We start from the raw sequence: 8601 nt of genomic DNA on the forward strand, positions 1-8601 counted from the left end.
TTTTGCCATGGGGTTTACTAATAAGGAACTGTTACAGGGGGATTATTAATGGCAAAGATAATCTTTTCAATAAGGGTTCTTGCTCTTTTTCCCCCCAGGAAAGGCTTAGTTCGGGGGCATTCCTTAATAAGGAAAATGCCGGCATTTGACTCTTAGAAAAGTTTGCTTCAGGCAGTTCAACGAATACTGGCCATAGCACTTCTGTTCTTGGCTCCATTCTGACTTAATGCAACTCTGTCTTTCAGCACTATTTTAAATGCCTTTTTAGTTTTAGTAGCCTGTTTGTTACAATATACGGTTTTCTTAAGAGTTCTTGACTGCATAAAATTGATGGCTTGCCATGTGATGCATCTCGGTTATTTGCTTAGGTGTTTCCTTGGGTCAAAGTAATGGGTGATGCAGAAGTTGCTAACTGTTATGCTATTCCTTTTCATTGTGATAAAATTAAATAACAACAATTGGGTTCAATTTGGCCAGCAACAAGTGCCTTAAAGGATCCTTGTTTTTAGTAGGAGAGGCTGGAAAAGCTTGTTTAACTCTTCCATTGAAATCAACAGGGCTTAAGGTGTTTAACATTGGTTGGATGATCCCTATGAGAACATATTTCCTGTGCATAGTTCTAGTTGTTAGGATACTATACTTTAAAATATAATTATATATTTGCAATCACACTGTTGTGACAATTCAACAATTTTGATTTTCTTTGGTATTCAAAGCCAGGACAATAAACATGCTGACTTCATCTGGAGTTAATGTGGTTATCAGATGGCTGGTTGGCCAGAAGAATTCTATATGCATTCACCATTAATTAAATGCATCATTATGAACTGTGTATGCATCAAAGCTTTGGGGTGGGGGGGGGGGAGGAGGCAGATGCTTGAACGGCTTTTTCTGGGCTGCCTGTATTTATTTGCAGAAACATGCTGAAAGTTTAGGAGGAAATACAGGGATGAGTTGTCTGAGCCAGGCACTAAACTCAAACTTTAAATTTTAATTCTTTCTTAGAAAAAAAGTATGAGAAAATTATACTAAATGTCAAAAGTGAGTGGCATTAAACAATAGCTGATTAAATCACAGCAGATTTACAGTGCAATACTAGACAGAATGACAGTCTTCCAGTTCCATTGAACTCTGTTTTAGCATTGCATTATTCAAGACCTTGTTTTAATAATATCTTACTAAGTCCTTTCCCTCATGAAATTGCATTCTTATCTTGACAATACTGTAATCTAGAAAGAGACTATGGAGTTCTGCAGGACCGGATGGCCATTTTAAATGCTGGTCTGGCTTAGGTGCCTTCAAAGAAATACACAGCAGGCAGAAATTCAGTTGCTGTTGTCCTCAGTCATTTATTCCAAGCATGAAAGCTCTGTTGCGATGGCTGTCACAGCAACGTGTTGTTTCTATGGGGATGTACAGTCATGATGCTTTGAACTTTGTGGTGAACCATTAGAAGGTGAACATAACACTTTCAGCAGTTGTGATTCCTTGTGAGCTGAGCTTCTGTCTTCTTTGCCCCACTGCCACCTGACTCAGCCACCTGAGAAACAGCTTTTCAGTTGTGCCGTAGCTGTGGGTGGTGGAGTTTTACTCCTTTTTGTTTTGAAGACCCTTTGCATCTCCTTTGTAAGTGAAATGGATCCTTAACTGGGATCAGAGATAGTAGGAGACATGACTAAGACTTCCACAAGGCTGGGGAGGGACTGTGCCTCAGTGATAGAATGTCTGCTTAGTATGCACAAGGTCCCAGGTTCTACCCCCAGAACCTCAAATTCAAGGATCAGATAGTAGGTGATGTTAAAGACCCTGCGACCCTGGAGAGCTGCTTCCAGCCTGAGTAGACAATACTGACTTTGATGGAATGATGGTCTGATTCAGTGTAAAGCAGCTTCATATGTATGTTCATGTGAGAACACATTGGCATGAAATAACCTCAATAACATGAACTTTAAACTAACACTGGATGGCAAGATTTTCTTGTTAAACATACAGCATTTATAATCTCTATGTTCTCCTACAAATGGACTGTCAGCTTGTTTGGAGGGTCTATCAGGGAGCATAGTTCCGCAGGGTCTGCAAGACACAGGCCTATGGTTGAAACCTAAAATGGTATTGAAATCCTGGCCTCCCGTTCAGAACATCAGCCAAATTTACATCAGCATCTAAAGACCCATATTAACCCTCCCACTATAAGGAGGCAGACGTTTGGAATTCTTTTAGGGACCTATTATAGATTTCAGTGTTATAGTGTTTTATTGTATTATTTTATTGTTTTAAATATGTTATTACCTACCCTGAGCTCCTGGGGAAGGGTAGGCTATAAATAAATAATAATTATTATTATCATTGTTATATTGCAGTATCATATGCCCTTGAATAAAGAAGGGTATGTTTCTTCTAGCTGGCATGGTCATCCTCTTCCACTAAGTTTGCAGCTTCAGGAGGGCTGGATATGGGATGGTGAGGGAGGAAGAGAATACCTGTCCAGCTGGCCCGATCAGCTAAATCAACCCCAGTGATCAATAGGGTGAGAGATTTTGCAGCCAAATTGCCTTCACAATTGCCAACCAAGTACCTACACTGAGGGATTCTCTGCATAGGGTTTGTTTTTGGGTTCTGTCTCCATACTGCTTTGGTTTATCCTCCGATTTCCACATGCATTTTTACGTCTTCAGTTTTCACTTTTGATTTTTTTGTTTAATCCCCTTAACACACAGTCTCCCCAGTGCTTTTGAGACCACTTTTACCCTCATCTTTTACTGGAAGCTGATTATGACTCAGCTTTTTCCTTTTATATAATATTTCTTTTGGCTTTCTTTGGCTCACCCAAGTGTCAATGATTGGACTATCGTGGTCAAACTACTCCCCTTCCTTCCCACACCCCCTGAAAATGAGCAGTTTCTTTTTTCCTTTTTTAAAATGGCACTAAAATATTGATATATTGCTGATGTGTGGTAACAACTGGCTAAATGGGTTGTTGGAACTGGGGATGCCACCAATGACACCACTGATTATGACAGTATTATCCCTTGAAAATCCTCATCACTGAAGGCATGTGTGGATGAAAATAAAGCAACTCCCCAATTGTGAAAATGCCCAGGGAGGGGAGCCATGTGGAAGAACCATGTCCAAACCAATCCCAATGCTTGTGGATCGACTCCCAAGAAAATGAAAAGTAAGTCACGTGCATGGAAAAGCAATAAGTTTGAAGAAGAGTTGTTTTTTTGTATTCCACTTTTTGCTACCCGAAGAAGTCTCAATGTCGCTTACTATTGCCTACTCTTCCTCTCCCCTCAACAGACACCCTGTGAGGTAGGTGAGCCTGAGAGAACTGTGACTGGCCCAAGGCTGCCTGCATGTGGAGGAATGGGGAATCAAACTTAGTTCTCCAGATCAGAGGCTGTCACTCTTAACCACTACACCAAGTTGGCTCTCAGGTTGTCCAGGGAGGAGTGAACAAGCCCAGGTCAAAGACAGAATTGGTCAAAATTCCAGTACTGTTTAGTACTGAGATTGCCTATGAATAGCCCTTGTAGCATAGCCTGAACAATTATAATCACTTGCTGACTGGCTTGTTTACTCTTTATTTAAATGATTGTCTGCCAAATGGCATGCAGTAATGTCAGGTCAGTGGGAAGCCAGGACTCCCTCTGGGCTGTGTGGGAATGTGCATGCATGAAATACTGCTAATTGCACTGTATGGTGTTCTCGGATTATAAAGAAAGTAACCTGCTGAACAGGCTTCAGCTGCTCAGAAACAGCTGAACTACTCCATGAAAAATTATCTCCTTGATTGTGACGGGAGTAGAATGAGAGCTGACCTGGTGGGTGTTTGAGCACCCCTAGTGTGAATTACGGGGTTATTACAGGGAAGGCAACCTTATATGAAGTACTACATGCACTCAAAGGCCCATAATGCACGGGCCGTACTGCCCGTGTTGGCGGCAGCAGCGCTTCGTGGAAAATCCCTGATAACGCACGCTGACGCCCCCAGCACAGGTGCCTCCCGGCCCAGGGCTACGGAAGGCCCGCGTTAAGCAAATGCAGGATCTTCCGTAGTTTCCTGGATAAGCCAGGGCTGCGGCGGGCCAGCGCTGTGCATAATCGCCAGCACCAGGCCTGTCAGCCCGCCCAGCCCTGACCCTACAGTGTCCCTGCCGCAATGGCACAGCACCAGCGTGGGGAAGCTGCTGCCGTGCATAAAGCGTCAAAGGGATAACGCTGTTTGCAGCACTTAATATAATATGGAGGCGTGTTGTGGAGGGGCAGTTTCTACATATACTCTGCTAAATTGAATTAAATGACGTTCAATAGGGACAAATGTAAAGTTCTGCATTTTGGTAGGAAAAACCAAATACACCAATATAAGATGTATATTGGATATGGCTGGGGGAGACTTGTCTTGGCAGTAGCATGTGTGAAAAGGATCTAGTCTAGGCGGACCATACATTGAACATGAGTCCGCAGTGTTACTCAGTCGCTAAAAAGGCAAATGGGATTTTGGGCTGTATCAAACGGAGTATCATGTCCAGATCATAGGAGGTGATGGTATCACATTATTCTCATCTGGTTCGGCCTCACTTGGAGTACTGTGTTCAGTTTTGGGCACTCCAATTGAAGAGGGATGTTGACAAACTGGAACCTGTCCAGAGGAGGGCAACAAAGATGGTGAGGGGACCAAGGACATATGGAGACCAAGACATATGAAGAAAGGTTGTGGGAGTTTGGTCTGTTTAGGCTAGAGAGGACACGAATGAGAGGGGATCTGATAACCATCTTCAAGTATTTAAAAGGGTGCCATATAGAGGATGGAGCAGAATTGTTCTCTCTTGCCCCAGAGGGACAGACCAGAATGAATGAGATGAAATTAATTCAAAAGAAATTCCATCTAAACATCCGGAAGAAGTTCCTGACAGTTAGAGCGGTTTCTCAGTGGAACAGGCTTCCTCGGGAGGTGGTGGGTTCTCTATCTTTGGAAATTTTTAAACAGAGGCTAGATAGTCATCTGACGCAGTGGCTGATTCTGTGAAGGCAAAGGGGTGGCAGGTTACAGTAGATGAGCGATTGGGATGTGAGTGTCCTGCATAGTGCAGGGGGTTAGACTAGATGACCCTTGAGGTCCCTTCCAACTCTATTATTCTATCACTAGAAATATAGCCCATTGCAGTCCAAAATGCAATGGGTGCTAGCAGCCTCCAGAAGTGAGAGTGGGTATGGGGGGGGGGACTACCTGTGCGGCTGCACAGCCTCGGAGGCCGTGGCTTTGGAGGTCAGGTGGGCAACGGGATTGGCAGCACGTCCACAGCGTCCAGCAAGCCTCTAGTCCTGAGGCCGGGCGAGCAGCTTGTTGGTGGGCGAGCGGCTGGCGAGCGGATGCATTCCTGGCTGGAGTCCTGGTCTTTTGGCAGCGTCAGGGCGCCGGGCAGGGAGCCCCCAGCAGCCGTGCTCCGCGTGACTGCCGGAGGTTCCCTCAGGCGGCGGCCTGACTTGGCGAGAGGCACTTTGTGCCTCTCACCGCGTCAAGCCGGGAGCCGCCTTCTCCCGGCCGCTCCGCCAGAGAAGGCTCAAGAGAGCCACGGGTGGGGGGTGGGACGTGCCGCCTTCTCCCGGCCGCCGGAGCGGCCTCCAGAGAGTCACAGGTGGGGGGTAGGCCTTCTCCCAGGCCATCTAGCACCCATTTCATTTGCATGTGAAATGGGCTTTAAATCTAGTTTAGTTATATTTCAAGCAAGAAAAAGAATAGGGACACCATAGGACCACTGTGAGGACAAGAAAGTGAAATTATAACAGATGATGAAGAGAGGACTGAACTGCTTAACTCCTATTTCTCCTCGGTCTTCTCTTGTGAGGGAAATAGTGATCAATGTGGCAAAAACATAACACAACACAGGGGATGGGAATGGTGGCCTACGATCACTGTTGGAGCAGTCCACAAACACCTAGTTTCTTTAAATGAAACAAAGTCTTCTGGTCCAGATTAATTGCATCCAAGGGTACTAAAGGAACTTGCAGTTATCATCTTTGAACCTCTGTCCATTATTTTGACACTTCTTGGAGAACAGGTGAGGTGCCAGATGATTGGTGGCAGGCAAATGTTGTCCCCATCTTCAAGAAAGGGAAAAAGGAGGATCCGGATAACTACCAACCCGTCAGCTTGACATGTGCAGCTGGTAAAATTTTGGAAGAAATAGTCAGTCCTTGAGCAGCTGGAATACAGACCTGTGATTTCTAAGACTCACCACAGGTTTCACAAGAACAAGTGATGTCAGACCAACCTTATCTCTTTTTTCGAGAAAGTGACTACTTTGCTGGATCAGGGGAATGCCGTGGGCATAGTTTATCTGTTTTTCAGTAAAGCTTTTGATAAGGTTCCACATGATATTCTTGTTGACAAATTGGTAAAATGTGGTATGGATCCTAATTCTGTCAGGTAACTGATCGATAATTGATTTACAGATCGTATCCAAATGGTACCTATTAATGGTTCAGCATCCTCTTGGAAAAGAGTGATAAGTGGAGTACCCCAGGGATGTGTCCGGGGGCCTGTATTGTTCAACATATTTATAAATTATTTGGATGAGGGATTAGAGGAGGTACTTATTAAATTTGCAGATGATACTACATTGGGAGGGGGAGGAAACACTACAGAAGACATAATCAGAATACAGGATGATCTTGATAGGCTCGAGAACTGGACTAAAAAATAAAATGAAATTCAATAGGGACAAATGTAAACCTAAATGCAGATTTAGGTAGGAAAAACTATATACACCAATATAGGATGGAAGAGACTTGTCTTGGCAGTACTATGTGTGAAAAGGATCTAAGAGTCATAGTAGACCGTACATTGAACATGAGTCAGCAGTGTGATTTGGCGGCTCAAAAGGCAAATGGAGTTTTGGGCAGTATCAAACAGAGTATAACTTGAAATATAAATAAAGAACCCTTTTTTGCTGTGTTTAGAACTTCTTGCTAGCTTAAGCTCATATTGAGCTTTAGCTTTTCTAACACCCTTTCTGCAATCATTAGTTATTTGTTTATACTCATCCTTGGTAATAAGGCCTTCCTTCCATTTCCTAAATGACTCTTTTTTATTCCTCAAATCATTTGACAACTGCTTATGGAGCCAAGTTGGCTTCCTTAAGCTCCTTCCATCTTTTCTTCTCAACGGAATTGTTTGTGATTGAGTCTTCAGTATTTCACTTTTAAGAAACTCCCAGCCCTCTTGGACTCCCATCTCCTTAAGTCTTTCTGACCACGGGACTCTACTCAACATACCTTAAATCTGCTTTCCTGAAGTCCAGTCTATATGTCCAACTAAAGGTTGGACCAACTAAAGGTTTTCTCTTTCCCACAATTGTAAATTCCAAAGTCACATGGTCACTACTACCAAGTGTACTCAGTACTTCCACCTCATCTACCAGTTCTTCCCAATTGGTGAGGATCTAATATAAAATAGCAGAACCCCTGTTTCCTTTCTCTACTTTCTGGGAAATGAAGCTGTTGGCAAGACAAGTTAAGAAACTGAGTTTGTATTTTTAGCAGAGTTGGTCTTCCAACAGATATCTGGGTAATTGAAGTCACCCATGACCACTGTTTCTCCCTCTTTTAGAATTGTGTAATTTGGTCTAGCAATATCTCATCCAAGTCCTCTGACTGGCTTGGTGGTCTATAGCAGACCCCCACAATAATACCATTCTCCTTTCCTACTCTTTTATATTTACTCAAATACACTCAACTGAACTTTCATGCTCCGGTACCTGTTTTTCTTCACAAGTATAAAGATTCTTTACATATATTGGGTCATAGTCCCCTTCCTCTATTAGGATTACTAGTTCCTCCTGCTTGTTTGACATCATTGGTGGGATGCAGCTTGAAGGTCCTGGAACAGTCCTAGTACAGCTCGGTTTAATGCAGTTGGAAGTAGGGTGGCCATGTCCACTGGTCTGGTTGGGAATCCATGTCCACTTTCTGGTCACACCTCACCCCTCCAAACCCCTCCCAAACTGGAAGAATGCTGCAATGTGCTGATATCGCTTGGAAGTTAAGTCGATACATAGTGGTCTGCTGGGGGGGGGGCACGCAGGTTTTTGTACAAAATTCTATGGTTAGAAGCTAATTCTACCATAGAGTTCTGCCCAATAGCCAGAATGTTGCCCCTGGTGTCCCTGGCATCATTTCCAGGCAATGTTGGCATGTTATGGTGTTCCTCCATGTTCCCAGAAAGTGCCCACTCATCTCGTGCTGGCAGAACTGACAGACTTGGCAACTTGGTTGGAAGTCATCCTAGAATTCAATTAATCTGACCTGAATTCTGTAGTGGCTGTACCTCTCCCTGAATTGGTCCAAACATCTACCAAATCTGGGAGGATTAGTTAACATAGAGGTACCATCTGAAACATAAAGGCAACACATGAATGGTTTCATTATATGTTGTTCCAAATTCACTCTTTTGTGTTTCTGTCTTCCCCTCCCACATCATTTTAAACCATAACCTAAAATCCATCCTTTAAGACCTGGAAACAGATGAATCAACCACCTTAGTTTGGTCCATGTTATAAATATGCTGTTTCATATTCGGCTATTGGCCATGAAACATGA

This window comes from Paroedura picta, chromosome 2 (assembly GCF_049243985.1).
Source record: "Paroedura picta isolate Pp20150507F chromosome 2, Ppicta_v3.0, whole genome shotgun sequence".
NCBI lineage: Eukaryota > Metazoa > Chordata > Lepidosauria > Squamata > Gekkonidae > Paroedura > Paroedura picta.